Below are 23,125 nucleotides of genomic sequence, written 5' to 3'. Positions count from 1 at the left end.
ATTAAATGTCAAGGATAGAGAAAAAATTTCTTGGAGCTGGTAATGTGGCATACTGGGTGAAACCACTGCCTGCAATGCCAGCATCCCAAATGGTTCATGTCCTGGCCTCTCCACTTCCAATCCAGCTCATTATTAATGGCCTGGGAAAAGCAGAGAAAGATGGCCCAAGTGTTTGGGCCCCTGCAACCCATGTAGGAGACCTGCAGGAAGCTCATGGTTCCTGGCTTTTGCCTGGTCCAACTCAGGCTGTTGCAGCCATCTAGGTAGTAGAAGATCAATGTCTCTGTTGCCTTCTCTCTGTAACTCTGAATTTCAAATAAAATAAAATCAATCTTAAAAAAGGAAAAGAAAAAAGAAAGAATTAATTGAGGTCGGCATTGTGGCACACTGGTTATCCCTGCTTGTGACACTGGCATCACGTATCAGCCCCAGTTTGAGTCCAGGTTACTCCACTTCTGGTTCACCCCCCTACTAATGGGCGTGGGAAGCACTGGAAGAAGGCTCAAGTACTTGGACCCGCCTCACCCTCTTGGGAAACCCAGATGAAGTTCCAGGCTCCTGGTTTCTGCTTGGCGCTGCCCTGGCCATTGCCAGCATTTGGGAAGTATCCCACACGATGGACGTTCTCTCTCTCATCCTCTCTCTCTATAATGCCGCCATTCAAATAAATGGATAACTCAAAAAAAAAAAATTACTCAAACATACTGGTAGGAAAAGCAATTCACATATATGTAGGAAAATATCTGGTGGGGCTCAGATTTTCTCACAGAAATAGGTAGTACCAGAAAACAATTGCACAACATTAAAGAATATAATACCCATCCATGTTGGTATGCCAGCAAAGAAGTCACTTTTTTTTAAAGATTGATTTATTTATTTATTTGAAAATCAGTTACACAGAGAGAGGAGAGGCAGAGAGAGAGAGAGGTCTTCCATCCGCTGGTTCACTCCCCAATTGGCTGCAATGGCCAGAGCTGTGCCGATCTGAAGCCAGGAGCCAGGAGCTTTTTCCGGGTCTCCCACATGGGTGCAGGGGCCCAAGGGCTTGGGCCATCTTCCAATGCTGTCCCAGGCCATAGCAGAGAGCTGGATCAGAAGTGGAGCAGCCTGGACTAGAACCAGTGCCCATATGGGATGCCGGTGCTTCAGGCCAGGGCATTAACCTGCTGCGCCACAGCACCAGCCCTGAGAAGTCACACTTTTTAAAATGTGAAATAGACTCCAGAAATCTAGCAACCAGAAATGCTTGCTGGTAAAATTTTCAATTTCAGTAGTAAACTCAAACATTTAAGTGATAAAGCTCCAGAGTAATCCTTCCTGAATTTATCGACCAAAATGGAAATTTTTAAAACAAACGGTTAATTTTGATTCCTTGCCTTTCTAAAGGCTGCATTTAAATCTCTTTAGATTTCCTTATTATTTTTCCCATATTTGCTGTTAAACCTGTCCTCTAGCTGTACCTGGTTTCTGGCACTGAATTAATTACAATGAACAAACTGCAGTTCTCCCTGCTTTTCTTCTAGAGATTCTGCTTATTCTTCCTCTGCCTGGATGCTGATCACTGTTAAGTGCACTTCTGTTTACGCTGCCTTTTCTGCTGGAAAATTTACAACAAAATGTTAAGTGGCTGCACCTTGTGATTAGACAGAAAGCAGAGTTGAGTCATGTTCTTTGTGTTTGGCTCTCATATTACACAGAACGGATCCAGAAGGTCCTGTCTTTCCCTTGCCCCAGGACCACCTTATACAACCTTCTCTAGAGCTGCTGTACAGAGTCTACTCACCTTGAAGGCTGAGAATAAGTTCTTTAGTACTTGGAGGCTCAGCAAGTCACTATTAATGGGAAGTTTTGCTGCTTCTGCCCCCGTCAGCCAGTAGTTTGATGACTTGACTATCATTAGTTCTGTGCTAAAGCATCAAGAAGGAATCTCTCTTCTCCATGGGTCATAAAGCATCATTTCACAGTGTCTAGGCAATTATTGCTCTATTCCCTGCTCCTCTTTTATAGGCAATGGAATGCCACATGTCCTACTAGGCTTTACATAAGGGCAAGGACTGTCCTTCCACTCAGCATTCACTGATCTCATGGACCGTTCTCTGTCTAAAAGGATGAGCATTCTAGTTCTTTTTCAAACTTTCGTGTCATTTCAAGTCACCAAGATTTGGTGCAGCTTAGAGGTAAGTAAGGCCTTATGCATGTCTGCCTCTAGCAGATCCTGTCATAGCTTAACGTTCAGTCCTTATTCTTCAGCCCTAGCCCATATTCTACCTGACTCTGGATGGTGTAGTGATGAGCAGAAGGCAGGCACGTGTACTCAGCCAGCGGGGCAGTCATGAAAGTACACCACTCTGACGGACAGCTCCCATGGCTGGATCTAACTCCGGATCCAACACCATGCTCCTGTAGAGGCATGGTGTTGGATTTTTGTCCAATGACCTCTTCTCGGCCAGTGTCTGAGGACAGATGAGGTACTGATGTAGGCCTGCTCCTATGAAATTCAGGACTCAGAACGGGCATCTTTGGATCAAGGACTCAGTCTGATCCCTTCCTGACCAATCACCCATGCCTTCCTGCTTTCCCTTCACAAGTATCAGACAAGCACTCCCTTTTGGTCAGCCAGCAGAAAGCAGGATGGTGGAAGCCTTAATAATTGGTTACTTGTCTATGAAAATAATAACAAAGTTTATCCCCAAAGCCATTTTCAACTGAAAAAGAGTCCTAAAACTCTAAGATAGCACTCATGGCAAGGTTAATTTTTTTCCCTCTACCATTCCCTTCTGTAAGTTTGAATATTTTATGAGTGCTTATGCAAAAATGTATGAACTTTTGCCTGTGAAATGTGAAATAAGACTAGCTAGTATTTAATATTAATGAAATACAGTTTTTTGCATTTTATGCATATTAATTTCTTTAACCTTCATAAAAACTTTATGACATAGTAGAATTATTATCTTCATTTCTTGTATGAAGAAAATGAGGCACAAAAAGGCAACTTTTTTTTAGAAAGCTTTTATTTAATGAATACAAATTTCACTGGAGACCATACAGTCAGTAAACAGCAGAGCTGGGACTCACACCCAGGCACCGGGGCCCCTCATATGGTAAAGTTGGTTCTGATGACGTAGTATCTCTTCTTACACTTCGTGAATTGAAGCTGTTCCTACGTAAATATAAATAAGTCTAACTTACTTTTGGGTAAAGCCACCAACTGCAACGCTGGCATCCCATATGGGCACTGCTTCGATTCCTAGCTGTTCCACTTCCGATTCAACTCCTGCTAAGGGTCTGGGAAAACAGCGGAGATGGCCCAAGTTCTTGGGCCCCCACTACTTTAGTGTGAAACCCCATGGAGGCTATGGGCTCCTGGATTCAGCCTGGCCAGCCCTGGTTTGGGCAGTCATCTGGGGAGTGAAACAGCAAATATAACATTGCCTGCTCTCTGGCCCTCCCTCTCTCCGTAACTCTTCCTTTTACATAAAATAAAATAAATAAATCTTTAAAAATAAAATAAGAAATCAATAAATGAAACTCAACAATCAACACCTATTATTCCTGTTTTGTTTCTTATTCATAATTTTGTTTCCCATACCCAAGTCTCTCTGTCACTTATTCATGATATCCTATTCCCGTGGCTTTCCCAATACCATAAGGTCCAAAACACGTATATGCATTATTTCACTCTATGCCTCTTTCCTGAGCTCCTGTCACATGGCCATCGTTCAGTAGGCAGTAAACGTAAGAGGGTGTTTCACAGATTCATAGACAAATGGAGTTAAAAGATAATACTCATGAACTTCTCGAAGCTCTCCATACTGGTCAAAAGGACAAGCAAGTTCCTCATCCTCAATGGAATTTATTGTCCAGTGTCAAAGACTACATGAATGCTAATAGATAAATACAGATTTCAAACAATGGTATAATGTAAACAAATAAAGAGGGAGGTAAGAGACAGAATAACGGGCAAGACACAGCTCTGGTCAGACAGCATTTTAGTGGAAGGATGAGAAGGGACTGTTATGAGAACAGCTTAGGGAAGGGCAGTGTGAGAGGAAAGGGAGACCGTTGAAATATCTTGAGCACTGGAGTGGTTGTTTGTGCTCCATGAATGAGATGATGTTGGTTTGGAGGGAGTGGCAGCCATGAAGATGATGAGACCTGGAACAACTGGATCAGGGATTAGCTGAGTGATGCAGGAGCCCAAAGGAGAGGGAGAGGGATGCAAGAGTAAGGAATACTTTTATATGTAAGGCTTGAACAACCAAGATGCTGGTGCCATTTACTGTGTTACAGAAAACAGGGTATTGGGGAGAAAAGAAGCTGAGATTTTCATTGTAGACATAAGCTCTAAATTCCTGGTGGACATCCATTAAAGACATGAGCAGGTAAGACACACAATTCTGGAGCTCGGGTCCAGCCCACAGTGTTCTGAGCCCCTCCCTCATCAAACGTAAGATGCCATCTTTGGATCCTCTGGGCTCTCACCAATGTTGCGCCTTTCTTTTGTCATTCATCAAACAAAAGCTTCGGAGAAATATTCTGGAACACACAGGGATTTCTGTTTGAGCCATGCTAAGATACTCAGACAAATAAATGATGCCAAAGCTTTTCACGCCAAAATCTTATAAATTACCCTTCCATTGTGTGAGTGGACAGGAGACACACTTACTTATTTCATTGTTCTGTTTCCTCTACTAAGGAAAGCTCCTTGTTGGTCTCATTTATGTCTCGTTTGCTCCAAAGATGACTATTGTATAGAGAGTTTAGCGCAGTTTTTGTTGTAAATGAATATGTGTAAATATTTTCTGTAAAAAAATTGGCTAATTTTTGTTGTGATATGCTTGTCTTTCGAAAAGTATCAACTGTGAATGTTCCTATAGGGAAAAAACAATGTTTGGCTAACAAATTCTAATGACACCATACTGTATGGTGAGAAGATAAATATTATCCTTGCTAAGGTTCAAGGGAGCCAAAACCCCTTGGTGAATTATCTCATAACTAAAGAGTTTCTGGGCTGGCGCCACGGCTCAATAGGCTAATCCTCTGTCTGCGGCGCCGGCACACCGGGTTCTAGGTCGGGGTGCTGGATTCTGTCCCGGTTGCCCCTCTTCCAGGCCAGCTCTCTGCTGTGGCCCAGGAGTGCTGTGGAGGATGACCCAAGTGCTTGGGCCCTGCACCTGCATGGGAGACCAGGAGAAGCACCTGGCTCCTGGCTTCAGATCAGCTCAGTGCGCTGGCCACAGCACGCCAGATGCAGCGGCCATTGGAGTATGAATCAAAAAAAAAAAAAAAAAAGCAAGAAGCAAATGCAGAAAATTGTTCAAAATCACAAACAGGTTTAACTCACTCTGATAGAATTAACTTGATGCTTTAAAACATTTTGTCATTTTACAGGTGTACCTTAAAAAATTTTCATACATTAAATCTTCATATTTCACCTTAGTTGAATAATAACATTCACTGAGATATTTCATTATCCTATGTATAATTATATAAACAAATAAAATCATCCTTTGTGTGTGTGTGTGTGGTTTTTTTTTTTTTTTTTTTTTTTTTTTTTTTGACAGGCAGAGTGGACAGTGAGAGAGAGAGACAGAGAGAAAGGTCTTCCTTTGCCATTGGTTCACCCTCCAATGGCCGCCTGCACGCTGCGTCCGGCGCATCACGCTGATCCGAAGCCATGAGCCAGGTGCTTTTCCTGGTCTCCCATGCAGGTGCAGGGCCCAAGGACTTGGGCCATCCTCCACTGCACTCCCGGGCCATAGCAGAGAGCTGGCCTGGGAGAGGGGCAACCGGGACAGAATCCAGCGCCCCGACCGGGACTAGAACCCGGTGTGCCGGCAGTGCAAGGCGGAGGATTAGCCTATTGAGCCATGGCGCCGGCCCTTTTTTCTTTTGAAGTAAAAAATATTTCAGTTATTCAAAAGGTTGCAACTGCTTTGGGGATTAATTTTATATCAGTCCTAAAATTGCAAACTGATTTTAAAACTCTGCCAAAATGTATCTACGTATTTTAAATTATCAGACAAGCTCCAGGCTAACAGATAGAGAGGCAGTAAAAGTAACCTACATACCCTTTAAGTTTATTCCTTTTAAAAGTTGCTAGTGTTTGATTTCGCATGATGTTACATAACATGACTCCCAAGAGAGATTTATAGTTTTGACATACTAAGGTGGGCTGCTTAAGCTCAACACAGCACTGCTGTGTTCTATCACTAACTATCAAGCATATTTATTATCAATACCTAAAGCAGGTTAAACAGCTGTACCCAGTCTCCTTGAAATATTTTGAACAATTTTTATCAAACTATTAGCACGAATAATCATTTTCAGCGTCCACTGATAAAATAGAAACAGATTCCTGGAAGTTCGGACCTCTCCAGCAGGAACGCCTTTTCTGGTGTCAGTACCTATTCCCCCTTTTAGGTGGAATCCCTTCAAACAGAGTCTCAGCTCCAGCTCCATCAGACCATTTCTTCCCCAGCTGTGAGCATTAACACGTGTGAGGTACTCTTTTACTATGAGCACGTTTCCCTGTTGTGCCTTGGTTCTTCTCAACCACAGTCTGGCTGGGCTTTTGCTAACACAACGGCTTAGCTTTCCACTTTGAAGATTTGTGCAAAAGAAGCCAGACGTGAGTTAATACCTAATCTGTGACAATAGGGATGATGATGCCTTAAATATATTGCTATAGAAAAACCACAACATTGCATATGGAAGATAAAACACCCATATTATTTCACCCTCTCAACCACCCATGAATCAGATCCTGTTATGTCTATATTTGAAATGGGAAAACTGAAATTCAGTGGTCCACCTCTCTCAAGCCAGATGTGGTCAAGCCAGACTGCAATGCAGGTTTCTGACTGGATGTCCTGTCCCTGAGCCATAGGCTACGATTCAGCACAACCTGAGTTTGTGACACACGCTGAAAGACCCAGAGTGTGCACACAAAACAACTTTTACAAACTGTTGTAATACAACTTTTAAAACTTTTATCCAATTATTATTTGAAAGGCAGAGAGACAGAGACAGAGAGAGCTCTTCCATCTGCTGGTTCACTCCCCCTATGCTGGCACCAACAGGGCGGGGCCTGCGTGAAGTCAGAAGCCTGGAACTAAATCTGGAACTCCCGTATGGATGGCAGGGACTCTCGAACTTCCCAAAGCTTACGTGAGCAGGAAGTGAAGCCTGGACTCACACTCAGGCTCTTCCATATGGGATGTGGCTGTTCCAAATGGCATCTTTTAAAAAACTTATATATTTATTTGAAAGGCAGAGTTACAGAGAGGCAGAGGCAGAGAGAGAGAGAGGTCTTCCATTCGCTGGTTCACTCCCCAGTTGGCCCCAACGGCCAGAGCTGTGCAGATCCAAAGCCAGGAACCAGGAGCTTCTTCTGGGTCTTCCACATGGGTGCAGGGGCCCAAGGACTTGGGCCAACTTCTACTGCTATTCCAGGCCATAGCAGAGAGCTGGATCAGCCGAGAGCAGCCCGGACTGGAACTGGCACACATATGGGATGCTAGCACTGCAGGCAGCAGCTTTACCCAGTACGCCACAGTGCCAGCCTCCCAAATGGCATTTTAACCACTGCACCAAACACTTGCCCTTTAAGATAGTTTTTTTTTTTTTATTTGAGCGATTCATGTGATAATGACATCCCAGTTTCCTCTACAGAAGTATCAAATTTACTTTGTAAATTTGCAAAAATATTGGAATAGATTTTAAAACTACATGGTTTTAGGGGCTGGCGCTGTGGCATGATAAAGCTGCCGCCTATAGTGCCAGTATTCCATATGGATGCCAGTTCCAGTCCCAGCTGCTCCACTTCTGATCTAGCTCTCTGCTGTGGCCTGGGAAAGCAGTGGAATATGGCCCAAGTCCTTGGGCCCCTGCACCCATGTGGGAGACCCGGAGGAAGTTCCTGGCTCCTGGATTCGAATTGATGCAGCTCCAGCCGTTGCGTCCAGTTGGGGAGTGAATTAGTGGATGGAAGACCTCTCTCTCTCTCTCTGCCTCTCCTCTCTCTGTGTAATGCTGACTTTCAAATAAATAAATAAATCTTTTCAAAAAACTAAATTAATTAATTGTATTAACATGCTAATGTTACCAGAGCTGATGTTTGGTCAGCCAAACAAATAATAAAAATGTAGCAGTTGCTAATGAAGACAGAATATTTGCATATATAATATTATATTGTATATATTCATAAGTATATATTTAGTAAAAGATCATAAGAGTATTTCTTTGAATGAAAGAGCCAATATCGGCTGCTTATTTCATACTGAAGTTCTTTTAGAATCATGTGTACTATTCTGATATTTATACATGTAGATGCACACATACCTCTAAGCATAGTGTGAACCTGTGTGGACTATGTGTATTCTGCATGTACTATGTGTAACTCTGTGTACTGTGTTACGATACAGCAGTTAGCCTCACTCTTTATACAGCTTACTTTGTGTATCTATGTGGCTTCTCCTGTGATGTTCATATTTTGTCACCACTCAGCGTCCTCAGAGTGATTGTAGTTAGGAAGTCCTATCCTGATTTTTCTTTTTCTATACTGATACAATTTTTTTGTCTTTTCAGTTTCTAAGTCTGTGCCATAGTCTTATAATCCACCTCTTTGGGAAAAAATTACTTCATAAAAATGGCTAACCTGTTAAAATTAGGAGAATCAATGTAATTCTAAAAATATTCACCAGAGCAGTAATTGAAAAGGAAAAGAAAATTGATGAGCATGGTAGATAAAATGCCTATAGCTCTCTCTCTTCTGAATTTCCTTGTGTCTGAAACCTCTGTGGATTTTCCATGGGCATCAGAGTAGCCATTCCAAAGTAAGCGTTCATTTATAGTCATGTCACAGAATAAGATTACTTTAGTTGACTATGAGATTAGAGCCTTTCCCACAAATGTGTATTTTATAGCTACTGTTAGGTATAAGCAATCATAGCTTAAAACTGGAAGCAAACACACAGAAATCATCCAGTTGATTCAGGCTGGAGACTCAGGCAAGTCACTCTTCATTTGCCCAAGTCAAGATAAGTAGTGTTAACCTTCTCATTTTTCATCAATAAAACAAGAAGGGTGAGAAAAATGAGAGGGCACTGAATGTGATAAATGCCGAATACAATGTTTAGAAAAAGTGAATGCAGAAGTTGGCTGGAGACTAAGATACAACATATTCTGAGACCACTCAGTTAAAACGCTGAGTACATTCGTCAGGGAATTCTATTTCTAGTGTTTGGTGAGTGTGTGAACTGTAGGCCCAGGGAATCCTGACACAGGTAATATAAACAGCCAGCCCTAATCATATATCATCACCAAGTATTATAAACGATCCCCAGCAAAACCAGGTTTTCTCCCAGCATAAAAAAAAAAGTGTGAAATTTGGGGTCATGGTACCAGCCTGTTGTGGAGAATTTTTAACCTGGTGGTACTTTTGTCAAGCACAGCTTGCAATAAATAATGAGATGAAAAGGTTCAGCTAGAAAATATATGTTTGTTCATATGCTGCTTGAAGAAAAGTAATATAGCCGGTATCTCCAATATGCACAAATTGAATATCACAGCAAGAGTGTGATGTTAGTTGTTTTGGAATTTAGCCAAAAAATAGGGAGCGTTGTTTGAGAAGGAAAATATGACTATAGTCGGGCATGTGTGAATTTGTAACATATATACAATCAGCTGATGTATATGTATATGCATATTAATATGGTAACATGACCATTTGAATAGACCACCCACAAGATTTTTGCTTGCTCACTACAAAATAATGCAACTTTAGTATAACCGAGGAGAGAGCAGAAGAAAAATAACTATAGAGCTCCCTTTTGGTACACCTAATAAGTCAGACAGGAAGAAGTCACTACAACTGGAAAGAGGCCTGTTAAATATTATAGCCATGATTGGAAAGTATTAGCACCAAAAGATCGCCCAAGACATAGCAAACTGTGGGTGCTGTGCAGACAATGATAAAACGAAACAGAACTGAATATATAAATAAGACCCATAAAGAATGGCTAACCAGCTGAAAAATCACTGGTGAAACTGAGAGTTTAAAATGATCTCAATCATAAGTCTGATTTTACATTTGTATCTAATAATGGAAAGTCAAGCATTTCTGTGTCAGATACAAAATCTACATCTTTAAAATTATAGTCCTGGATAACATCCAAGGCAGGTCTGCTGCAAAGCTGTTGCGATCTCAGAGCCTCTCACTTTCACCAGTTCCTTAGAGGACCCCAAAAGCTATACAGTTTTGCAAAATATTTTGAAGTAAGATGTTTTAGTTGAATTTTGCTTAAGAAATTTGTTTCCTTCTACCTCAACTTTTCCTCCACTTCTATCTCCTCCTTTTCAATGACAACAAAGGTGCCATATACATTTCTGAAATCTAGCAAAGGGGAAGTTACACGAAGAAACCTTTAGTTTTGATTTACTGGAATATACTTCAGGTTTTTACAGTGATTTCTGGAATCCTTAAGTTATTGGTAATAAAGGGATTGACTTCCATAAACCATCTGATCTATTATCTATGGAGCCGGAGTAGAGTTATGATATTAACATATTCTTGAAGGCCAAGAATTAGAACACTGTGGGTAATGCAACAGGGAGAAAATATAAGAAATTAAAGGAAAAAAAGAAATGAATGAATGAATAAATGAAACATGAACCTACCCTTTGAGAAATTTTCTCCACAACATCTAAATAAGATGTTCAGGAAAAGAATGCATTCTCTCGTCAGGAACAAAATGCATTCAATAATGCAGCATATACACTGTCAGTGAATCCAACCCTTCATTTCTGGGCATTACATTAGAATTTTATCAGAAGTCCTATGTTTGCAGCACACAATGCCAGCAGTACTGCTTCAACTAGACTGTTTGTGAGTGAAATCACCTTCTTCTGCATGCCAACATACTGGATCATGTCTACTGGTGTCTGACGCATCATGTCCTGATGAAGTCTGAGGGGTCCAGATGAATGACATACAAAATTGCTGCAGATACAGCAAGTCAATGTGAAGAAATAAGTGTTCAGCTGTAAAATCCCTTACATATTCATCAATCGAGCAATGCGTGTAATATCAGTATCTGGCTACAATGTAGCTCAAGACTCCCGATCTGGAACAAATGAAGGGTAAATTTGTCAGTCACCTTTTAACTTATTTAAAAAACAACTAAGAAAATTCTAACTAAAATTAGTGGCATGTAAGCAAAATGATAATATAAGCAAGGAAAGGCATAGAACTTATTCTAATGCTAAGAAGTAAATTACAACAAAAATTAGACCATGCTGATAAGAATAATTCATTAAAAGATGGAAATAACTTTTGGAAAGAAACAATGAATGCATTTATTGGGTTATTCAAAAATTCAATAAATAAGGACTAAATCTTAAATTGGTTATAACATTTTTTGATGATTTGGCACAAAATACTGACATGAACAATATGATTCTCACAGTGAGCCTTTACAACAAATACAGAATAGAGAAAAAAAATAGGTTGATGCAAAGGGCATTTAAGACTACATATTGTGCAAGTAATCTTGAAATGCCATGAAATCACACAGCCTAAACACAAAAGAGAGTTGATAGTTTTCCCAGGCTCAACAACAAGCCTAAAATTTACTTGACATTACTAAAATGAACTGTGAAGTTGAAAGTTCTCAGTCACCAGTTAAGACAAAAAAAGGAATGTTTTATTCCAGAGGATAGGTTGAATTATGTTTATAATTAAAGAAATTGCAAAATCACTGTCATATGAAGAATCAATTAAGCGGGATCTATGAAAATCTCATGATAAAAGTATCATATAGAGATATGCTAGATAGTTTTAGTTTAATAATTAAAATGTTATATGAATTTTCAAAATTTTTAATATTTTTGGCTTTTCAAAATATTTATATTATGTGAATTCTCTCCTTATTCTAAATAATTATTCACTTCTGAATCTAATTGTTTATTTTCAATATTGTATTATTATAATTTAGGCTACACATGTTACAAAATCTAAATTCACATCCAGAGCCCTCTGACCTGAAATTATGAGATCTGAATCTGATTCTCTGTTCTACAATTTTATGATAAACAATGAGAAGTTATAATAAGTTCACACAATTTCATGAAAATTAAGTGAGACGCACATGTTTTGTTGAATTATCATTTTTAAAATTCTATAAAGATGTTACTTTCACTATTATGCAGTTGAATTCCCTTTAAAATGATGATTGCCCAGGATATGAATTTATATTAAGAGATAATTCAGAAAAATTGGCTTTAACCACACATTTAACTTAAATATGTGGAAGAGTTTTCCAACAGTGAAAAAATTTAAATGTGACCATGAGTTATTATAAGAAATTGTCAGGCTATCATGTATTCTTTTGAAATTCAATCACTGAAAATTCAAAGTAAATGGTTTAAATTCTTCATGATCTAAGTGGAGCTAAAGTTTCAATAAGAAGGATGGTGACTTATTTAAGGCAATTCGTTTATTTTTCTTACTTTAAAAATTATATAGGTTCATTCTGGGAAATTATAAAATATAAGACAGAAGCAATATTATCTATAAACCAGTGGTTTCAAATTTTACTTACATAAAGAGAAGGCATACGTATTAACAACTCCTGAAATATAAATTTAAAATCACATCATGATCTCACAATGCAAAATACCAACCTTATAAACATCCTTATATTAGTCAGTGTGACCTCTGGCAGCTGTATCACAATTTCACATGTGTCACCCACTTTGCATTTCATTGTAGCCTGATTTATCTCTTTATTCTAGTTCCTTCCTTTGCTTTCTATCATTTTGCCTTTATGTCATTTCTTATTAAATTCTTACCGTTGTATGTATTTTCTAAGGAGAAGAATTTTTTCAATAGCCCCCATAACATAAACATAATTTCAAATTCACACTTATTGTCAAATAACCTGGTAATTGTTTTATGGTTTTATGTTATCTTATGTATGCGCATCCATTCCCCATCTTGACTTTAAACTTACTTTAGATACAGCATATATAAGATAGTATTATATTCAGCTACAATTAATAGTAAAATCCAGGTTCTCATTGGCCAGAACAAGAAAGAAAAGACAGTATTATAATTCTTAAATATATGAATTCCAGAGGAAAGGGCACTGGTACAGTGGATCTGCCCACAAAGTCCTTAGGGATCCATTTCCTATAGCCACATAACTCCCAGATGTATCACTCATAGAGAACATCTGTCCCATTTTGCCCACAGCAGTTATGCAGCAGAGCACCCTGGACTCTCCCAGCCACTGGGTGAACACTCATGGAAGTAATCTCGAACTTACGATCCAAGATGGTAATGCTTCAGGAAGCAAAATTAGAGAAAAGGAAATAAGAGGACAAAAACTGCCATAGCTCATGTGTGTGCAGTTCATTGGATAGTGTATTTGATGCCCATATATCCACGTTCATCTGGAAGGGGGAGCAGGGAACTGTACTTTATGCTCTGTCAAGCTATGGGACACGGCACAGAGAGAGAAATAGCAGCAAATAAGGGAATGAAAATGAAATGAAGTTGCCTTGTTGAGACAGACAACAAAATAAAAGAGATCCTAAAACTGGGAGATTTGTCCTAGTTTGCTTGGACTACAGACATCTATATAAAAAGCTTACTATAAATTAGAAGTTGTGTATGGAATTGAGAAATATTTGCTAACAGTATGCATTCTTATATCTACTCACAAGTAAAAATGTGTTAAAAGATGTGCCTAATGTTTCAGCAGTGTTAACATGTTTTTGTAGCAGGCATGGGCTTTGAGCGATAATGCATATTTTTTTTAAAGTTCCCAACATACTGGTTATTTTATATTGTGACCTAATTGCTCACTACATGTCAGGTGCCATTTGCAAACCAAGCACTTCAGAATGGACAATCATTACAATTATGTATTTCTCTAGTGTTTCAGCTGCACACATTTCTCTTGGAATGTGCTGATGGGAAGAGGACAGGAACACTAAAGAGTGAGACTCAACATTTTTCATTGAAAAAGATGATTTCTGAGAAGTGCTGGGGTATGTTGGACTTTCCATCTTAACACTTGTAGGCAAATCCTTCTCTCCATCTCCTCTCTATAACTGATAAAATAATTATTTTACTGAAATGACACACCAAAGAAGATATAAAGTAAGATGCGGTCAGAGATGTTTGGAAGTTAACCTTCAACTAGAGTACTTGAATATAAAACAGTCTCTGCATGTCTAAATACTTCAGAGGTACAGAGGGTGAAAAGGATATGAGTAAGATTTTCTTTGACTTTGAGAAATAAAGCATTCTTTGCCTTCCACTCTGATTCTCTCTTCGTTCCTCTGAGAAAGAGTTAAACCTAAAACTAGAGCTGGAGAAAAACTTCAGTGACCCTCTTACCAACAAGTAGACCCCTATGCACCTGTGAGACACCTTTGCTGCAGACACAACTGGGGCACGTTTATTGCAGTTTGTAACAGATGGAACCAGTATAGGCAAAAAGTAATTTCTTATGTAAGCTCAATGAATTTAAACCTGTCTGATGTTGTCCAAGGGTAATCTGGAATAGATTCAGATAGTTCCAAACCACAGTATTTGGGCTTTAGCATGATCTTGCCTGGTAATGATTTAAATTTGATAACAAGCCAGAGTTCCAACTTTTTTTTACCCCTTCTTTCTCCAAATTGATGTAGAGAGCTCTGAATTTGTCATGTACCAAAATCATTTTATATTGCTATCCTACCACTTTATAGATAGATCATATTTTCAAGAAAAAGAAACTTCAAATTCATATTTTCCATTTGTAGATCCCATATCAAATATTTAACTTTCTGATGGTTAGTTTTCTACAAGCTTGCTTCAGTTAGCAGAAAGAAACGTGATTCTGTGGCTCACAAAAGCCCCATGCATGGTACAACACAATTCTGAAAAAAGACAGATGGAAAGAGTTTATTCTCAGTGTGAAAGCTATAATTTATTCCTTGGTAAATAAATAAATTAAAGGCCATTGACATTTTGATTTGACCAGAAACAAATGTGAAGGACTTTCCCCAGTACAGATGATAGCTTTAGAATTTTTTAATGTAAACAAGACTTGAGCTAGTTATTGATATTGGTATTTGGTGTTTAATTAGCAGTAAAAGAGCTTGATCCTTACTATTGACCATTGGGAGCCTGTGACAATTTAGTAAATGTACTAGATCCATGTACCATTGCTCTGATAAAACAATTAATATGACAAAATAATTCACATTGATATAAATAAGAATTGCAGACTTTTTAAATGAATGTTATATGACACGAAGACAGACTGTAAGGATTGATGACCAAGTCTTCTCTATTTTATTATGAGCAATCTAGTTCTCCAATCCCTTCTTCCAGTTTTTATATAACGTGGTTTCAAATCTTCTCAACATCTTTGCAAATGCTGAATAAATATCATCTATATTTCCTTTTAAAATATAATTCCACAAATTGATCATTCACAATTATCTCACTGTTGCAGAATAGTGGAATTAATTTCAATCTTTTTTTCTAGATTCCCCCTTTTTTACCCAATGCACATGTGTGGTACCTATTTGTAGAACACTAACAATCATCATCATCATTATCATCTAAAGAGAGAAATGCACACAATCCTACAAAACCACCAGAACATGAGTTTACTGGAGATTGGAATAATGCCTAGTTCAACTACTTCCTCAATATCCACATTCTGCTTAGGATGTAGCCAGTGCTCTCACTAAACATGTTGGATGAGTTCTACTGTAGGATTATGGGTTTGTACCAAACCATCATCAAAACTGTGAATAAGATTTGCAGGTAAGCTGGAGGTTGAGAAATTATTCAACAAACTTCTGCACAGATTTTTTTCTTCTTCTCAAGTGAACATGTAGCTTTACTAATACTGAACTTGGTTAAAGAAGCAGAAAAATCCAATGTTTATAAACACTGCCTGGATTGTTAGACAAGAATGAGTACCTCAGATCTAATGTGTAAGTTATTGTCACTGCTCTGTTAAGGGAAGCTCATCTTAGATCTGTCCCCTGAAGCCCAGTCCTGTGTGAACTTGTTTCCTCCACTAAGAATTTGCATCTTTATCTAAGTGAGTTACAAACTGCATTTACTCTTATACTTTGTATGTGCATCAGGTCCATAAGGGCATGTATGTGGTCTCTTCCCAACTGCCTAGAATTCACCAAATTCTTGCAGCTATAGATTTAAAAACCAGTCCCATAAGCAAGCATCAACACCTCCTGTACAGAAGTGGAGTAGTCTTAAATAAAATTTAAAAACGAAATTATAATATTTTGCCTTCAAGAAGTATTTTAAAAGATAGTGTTAGAAAAATATTTTGGGGGTGGTATTGTGGCACAGCAGATTAAGCTGTCACCATTTGCTATGCCAGCATTCCATTTTCAGAGTGCGGGTTCAGACCCGGGCTCCCCACTTCCCTTCAATCTCCCTGCTAGTGAGCCTGGGAAAGCAATGGAAGATGCAAGTATTGGACCTCTGCTACCCACTTGGAAGACCTGGATTGAGTTCCAGGCTCCTGGCTTCAGCATGATCCAGCCATGGCCATTGTGGCCATTTAGGGGATAAACCAGCAAATGAAGATCTCTCCTTCTGTCTCTCCCTTTCCCTCTGCCTTTCAAATCAGTAAAATAAATCTTAAAAATAGTGTTTACATGTGAATAATATAATATAAAATGTGTTCATCCAGTTTAAAAATTGGGAAGCTGAGATGTTTAGTTGTGCTGATCAAATGTCATTAAAGAGTAAATTATTTTGTTGTATACAAGGATAAAATTCTAACAATTACCAAGATAGACAGAATAAGTACGGTTTCAGGACAATATGTACAAGTAGAGGCTGTAGTTTCCATGAATACATAGGATAAGAGCTGCCATGACAAGTCTCATGTAAGATAAGAAGCCATAACTAAGAAGCTAGAGTTTCTGGAAAGCAGAAAGGAGCTCTGTTCCATGAAAAGGGAACCAGAGCCAGTGAACTAGAAAAATACAACCTGCAGAGCAGCATGGGGATGTGGAACAGATGCGAGTCACACATTCTAGGCCATGGATTGAAGAAGACCCACCAGGTACAGAACGTGTAGAACTCAGATTCACACTTAACTACAAGGTCAAGAAGAAAACAAAACAACTAGGCAAGAACCAGGTAAAGCTGCAGGAATATGACAGAAATAAAATTGAAGGAAAACCATTGTCTCTACAACCTAGGTAGTGCCCAAGATTCCCACAGGCAGTTTTCACTGAAGAATATACAACTAAAATTTTAAATAATCATAAGGTGAAATATACCATGAGAGATTCAATAGATTCAAAAACCAAGAAATATCAGAAACAAAATACTAGGAAAATCTAAATATAATTCTAAAATAAGTATTATTGAAGTAGGCATTCAGTCTAGCCAGCTAAGACACCTTTGTCTCATAAAAGAGTACCTGGTTCAATACCCAGCTTTCACTCCTGACTCCAGCTTCATGTAAATTTGACCCTAGAAGGCATCACTGATAGCTAAAATAATCAGGGTGTGTACTATCTATGTGAGAGACCTGGATTATATGCAGTTTAAGATAGGCAAGTATATATCAAAATAATACTTCGATATAGATTAGTAAAAGATTAAAAAGGGAAACTAACATTACTTATTGAATAAACTAGCATTACTTATTGAATGGTCCAAAAAGATATAATCATAATTATGAGTGTCTCTAAAATAGAGCATCAAACTTTGTAAAGCCAAAACCTAAGTAAATAACAAGGAGAAATTGAAAACTTTCTAACACCCTAGGGAATTCCCATATACTTCTCTCTGAAAACACATAGAATACTAGTAAGAATACAGATTTAAACACAACTAACAATCTTGAACTTTCAGATATATGTAAAAACGTGTGTACAACAAATAGGCAATACACATTCCTCTAAGTATATATTAATTATTTCAGTAATTGATCATGTAGCAACCAATAAATGAAGTGTAAATATTTGAAAGCATCAATATTAAAATGATGTTGACAATAATAGACCCTTGTGGACAGCTGTAGGGGAAGCCATTCAAATTTTGGGCAGAGAAATAGTCTTTATTAAGTTCTAGACATCACTATGACTACAGCATTGAAAAGAAATGATAGTGTTGAAAGGTAAGTGCAAAGACACAAGATTTCTTGATCAATGGGAGGGCAAAAAACACAGAAACAAAATTAATACAAGAAAACAGTGTGAAAAAAAACAGTGAATGGAATATTCACTTCATAGATATTATATAGACACATGAATGACAGAAACACAAGTTTTGTATGGCAGCTGGCGTTGTGGTGAACTTGCTATCCCAGCATCCCATATCAGAGTAGTGATCTGAGTTCCAGCTGCTCTGCTTCCAGTCAAGTTTCCTACTAATGTACCTAGGAAAGCAGCAGAGCATGGCCTGAATACTTGGGCCCCTGCCACCTGTGTGAGAGACCAGGATGGAGTTCCTGGATCCTGGCTTTGGCATGGCTCGGACTTAGCTGTTGCAGCCATTTCAGAGTGAATCAGCAGATGGAAGACATCTCTCTCTCTCTATCTATCTCTTCTCTCTCTCTCTCTCTCCTCCTCCTCCTCTCTCCCTTCCTCCTTCCTTCTGTCACTCTCTCTTTCAAATAAATAAACTGGTCTTTTAAAATATAAATGCAAATTCTATGTATAAGAAAATAATAGTTCTGCTTTAGAGTTAATGTAGGAATATGAATTCAACATATGCAAGTATTCTGAACTATTTCCTGGTTTAGGAAAGACAAATTTCAGAGAGTCAGAATAAAGATTTGTCCACTGAGGCAACACTGATGAGTGAAATTGCCTGATAGTTTCTCTCACCGCTTCCTCAAGATCTTTGAAATTGAATGCTGTACGATATAAACTTGTTTGGGGTCTTACATGTCACAATGACTTCAAAAGAAAAAACAAGTCACTGTATACTTACCAATCTTGAGTTAATTTATCAAAAAGAAGGTCATTTGGCAAGGTAATCTATCATCTTTTACCCAAGTAAATGCTAATATTCTAAGTTGTCCAAAGAAAATAGTAAAATCTGCTGTCTTCAAGATAAACATTTCAGTGAATAGAGCAGTAGTCAAAGGAGGATCAGTAAGTGAGAAATAGCTTTTGTTTAACTGCTGAGCTTTACAGGAAAACGCAAAACAATTTGTCCATGTAAAGGAAATGGATCTACCCAAGCACATTCTTCTCACTTGGAAACCTTTGCCTTCCTTCATTGCCTTCTAAGAAGATATTGCAAGTATTAGCTCGGCTAAAAATCACTTAGTTTGGTAACATAACTTTTTAAAAATGTATTTCTATAAAGAGAACAGATTTTATGTATTTCATATACAATTTTAAACACATGATTCTTCCTTTTAAAACTATAAGTCATCTTAAGAAGTTTCTAAAACATCTTATTTTTTGCTTCTCCTTTGTCTCCCATAAAGGTATATTCACACGCACTTACATTACACTTTCTAAAATGTTCTGATTCTAAGAGCATTTCCCCACCATCCACCTTAAAGCTTCCCTGCTGTCTATTAATGTTACTATCCTAACTCACTTGTTACTTCACAACTTTCCTTGTCAATACTTTAAGAAGGAAATTGTAGCTTCTTCCACATGCAGTCATTTAATGTGATTTAAAATGTTTGATCATTCCTACAACTATCCAGTGCATCACATAATAGTAAAATATTAGCATCAAACTAAAAGCATTACTCATGCTCTTTAAACAGACTTATGTTATCAACTAGAAAATATATCACAGAAAATATGTGCCCACTAAATTGTTTGTTGAATAACATGCCTATAAAAAGAAAACAATGTAGATTTATGCTGATAGTTAAGTAGAATAAAAGAAATGATTGATTGTTCTTTGGGATTATTCACTTCAGAAAAGTCCGTCATGCTCAAGAAGTTCCAAATGATAGTGTGGGAATATGTGAAATTGACATTAAAGCATTGGAGAAATATGAGAGGAAACATGGAAAATTAAAACATGCAAGGGATGCACAACTTCCAGTTAAGTACTAGTCACCAGATAGCTTCTTTTTAGAACACTCCCGTGCTGTGCTTTTTTTAAAAGAAAATAATTAGCCATCTAGAGGGCTTAATGCTACATTTATAAAAATGCAAACCTCAAAATACCTTAAATAATAATACAGGTCATTTTCAGTTGCATTTTGCTTAAGAAAGAAAAGTCTTTTAAAAATAAATAATTAAAATTATATTCAATTAGTATTTCATCACTCATTTATATGTTTATATTCAAAAGGATGCTCAAATTATGTTTCAACAAATGTTTTTTTATTCAGATATTCAACATTAATTTACTATGGTTTTACCCAAGTTCAAAGCACTATTTTAAGCTTATGTAGCAGCACAAAGATGAAAAAATTACCTTTCCTTCCCCTAAAAACTCTACAACAAACAGAGAAGCTATACATGCAAGGAAACAGTGTGACATGGAGACTGGTATCTGCCATGGGAGACACTGATACTGTTAAAGGAATTCATTTCTCTTTCAGCCTCATAAACACCAGCCCCACTGCTGGGAATGACAGGTAGAACAAAATGAACAAGAAACCGACAAATAACTTCCCATGATTGCTTCCAGTAATGGTAATTGCAATAAACAATTTCAAAGAAGGTGCCACTAAGATAAAGAACTAAAAGTTAGTTTAGTGTGCTGCCTTGGAGATTATGGAATGGTGGGGAACAAGGAGTCACTGCCTCTTCAAGGAGACTGTTACATCTGATTTGCATTTCATAGGGACTGCCACAAAGCCCAATTCCTTCACATTCATGATTGTCATCATATAAACTGTGATGCATCTCTTAACGCACATTAGGTAAATGTTTTGCATTAAGGAATGTAACTTTAGTTACACAAAATCTTTTCTAGTTTACCTTTTTTGGATCTCTCATAAGATGCTCTTGCAGAAAGTTCATGGAAAATGCAATTAGAGGATGAATTTACTGGGTGCCTAGAATGTTTTAAATCCCATGAATTTGCTTAGGTGTTAAAAATATTCATGGAAAATGCATACTATGAAAAGTATATGTGCTGAGTTCAGAATTCCTTGTACAGGCTCTACTTCTGAGTCTAGCTTGCCTGCTAATGCACACCCCAGAGCACATCAGGTCATGACTCAAGTACTTGGGTCCCTGCCAACTACATGGGAGACCAGATTGAGTTTTCAGTTCATGGCTTCAGCCAGGTCCAGTCCCAGTAATGGCAGACTGAGTAGTGAACCAATGAATAAGAGATCTCTGTCTATCTCTCTGTCTCACTGCCTTTTAAATATATGTATGTATAATTTCACAAACCGAATTCTGTATTTTCTAAGATTTTTGAATCTTGCTTAGTACTTTTATTTATTTTTTAAAGATTTATTTATTTATTTGAAAGTCAGAGTTACACAAGAGAGAAGGAGAGGCAGAAAGAGACAGAGAGAGGTCTTCCATCCATTGGTTCAATCCCCAATTGGCCTCAATGGCCAGAGCTGTGCCGATTCGGAGCCAGGAGCCAGGAGCTTCTTCCAGGTCTTCCCATGTGGCTGCAGGGGCCCAAGACCTTGGGCCATCTTGTACTGCTTTCCCAGGCCATAACAGAGAGCTGGATCGGAAGTGGAGTAGCCTGGACTGGAACCGACACCCATTTGGAATGCCAGCACTGCAGGCAGAGGCTTTACCAACTACGCCACAGCACCGGCCCTGCTTAGTACTTTTAAATTAAAATATCTTTTGGTATGCAGCATTTGTACTGGTTTTATGTACATTTTATTTGATCTCTGCAGTAATTGCGTGAATTTGGAAACTATTGTCTTTGTTTTTGATTGACTCTGCATAGACATGGTAAGCATCTGGCTCCTAGGCCAGTATCTTCACTATGCATTGTACAGGATGGTATTTTGTGGCTATGTTGAGAATAGTACCTCATCACACTAAATGCTGAAAATTTCATCTGATCTTTGGAAAAAAATAACTATTGACAAAAAGAAGTAATTCCAGAAAATTCCAAAAGGAAATTAACTTATCCAATTGGTGAACTTCCTTAATTAGGATATGATTTCCACCAAATGCTTCTATAATGGCTAATATCCATCTGTTTCACTGAAATTGCTGGTACAGAGGAAAGGGTTACTTCATATCCTGTGCGTCTCTAGAGGCATCTTAAACCCACCTAATTCAAGCACTAAGAAATTCTTAACAGGTAGATCAGTGTTAACTATATTCATTTGATTTCTAATATTTTTAAATTGTTAAAGATTTCAGTCATAAACATTAATCAACCTGACCAAAATAGTAAGCACAGTTCACCTAACTGCTTAAGGCAGACTTATTATGTTTTGCCATTCTTAACCTTGCTTTTAAAATAGAGAAAATAAAGATTGTTTTTATAAAGTGTTTATAATAATTTTTATTTTTAAATATTTATTTATTTGCTATAGGGAGAGAGAGAGAGAGAGAGAGAGAGCTTCCATCTTCAGATTCAGTATCTACATGGCTGCAACAACCACATTTGGGAAACTCCAAAGCTAGAAGCAAAGAGCACTATACTGGCTTCCCAAGAGAGTTGCAGGGACCCAAGTACTTGGTGTATCTTCTGTTACCTTCCTAGGTGCAATAGCTGGAAACTGGATCAGAAGTGGGATAGCTGGGACTTGAATTGGACTCCAGTTTGGAATGTCAGTGTCACAGGTGGTGGGCCTATTTTAACAAAGTGTTCATATTGATTTTACAATGTTTATGATAAGATTGTTTGTCATTATAATGTTCCCAAATTCTTGTGCCTCATTAAAACCATTTTAATTTCTAAGAGAGTAGAAATTAGGATTTCTGTGATTGTATGAAAAAAATAAGTGAAAAATGACTGATCATCCAACTGGGATGGAGCAAGAAAGAGTTGACTATGGCCTGTATAAATTTCTTTTTCTTTGCAGTTGCATAAAATGTCAGACTTTCTTCCATTCACAATTGCTGAGTAATTTTTCAACTTCAAACACCATAAGAATACCCCGTGAGGAGGTCTCTACCCAATCATTTTCCCTTTAAGACCAGCTTCAGAAGA

This window comes from Oryctolagus cuniculus, chromosome 8, assembly GCF_964237555.1.
Source record: "Oryctolagus cuniculus chromosome 8, mOryCun1.1, whole genome shotgun sequence".
Classification (NCBI taxonomy): domain Eukaryota; kingdom Metazoa; phylum Chordata; class Mammalia; order Lagomorpha; family Leporidae; genus Oryctolagus; species Oryctolagus cuniculus.
Note: the sequence above shows the minus strand (reverse complement) of the source record.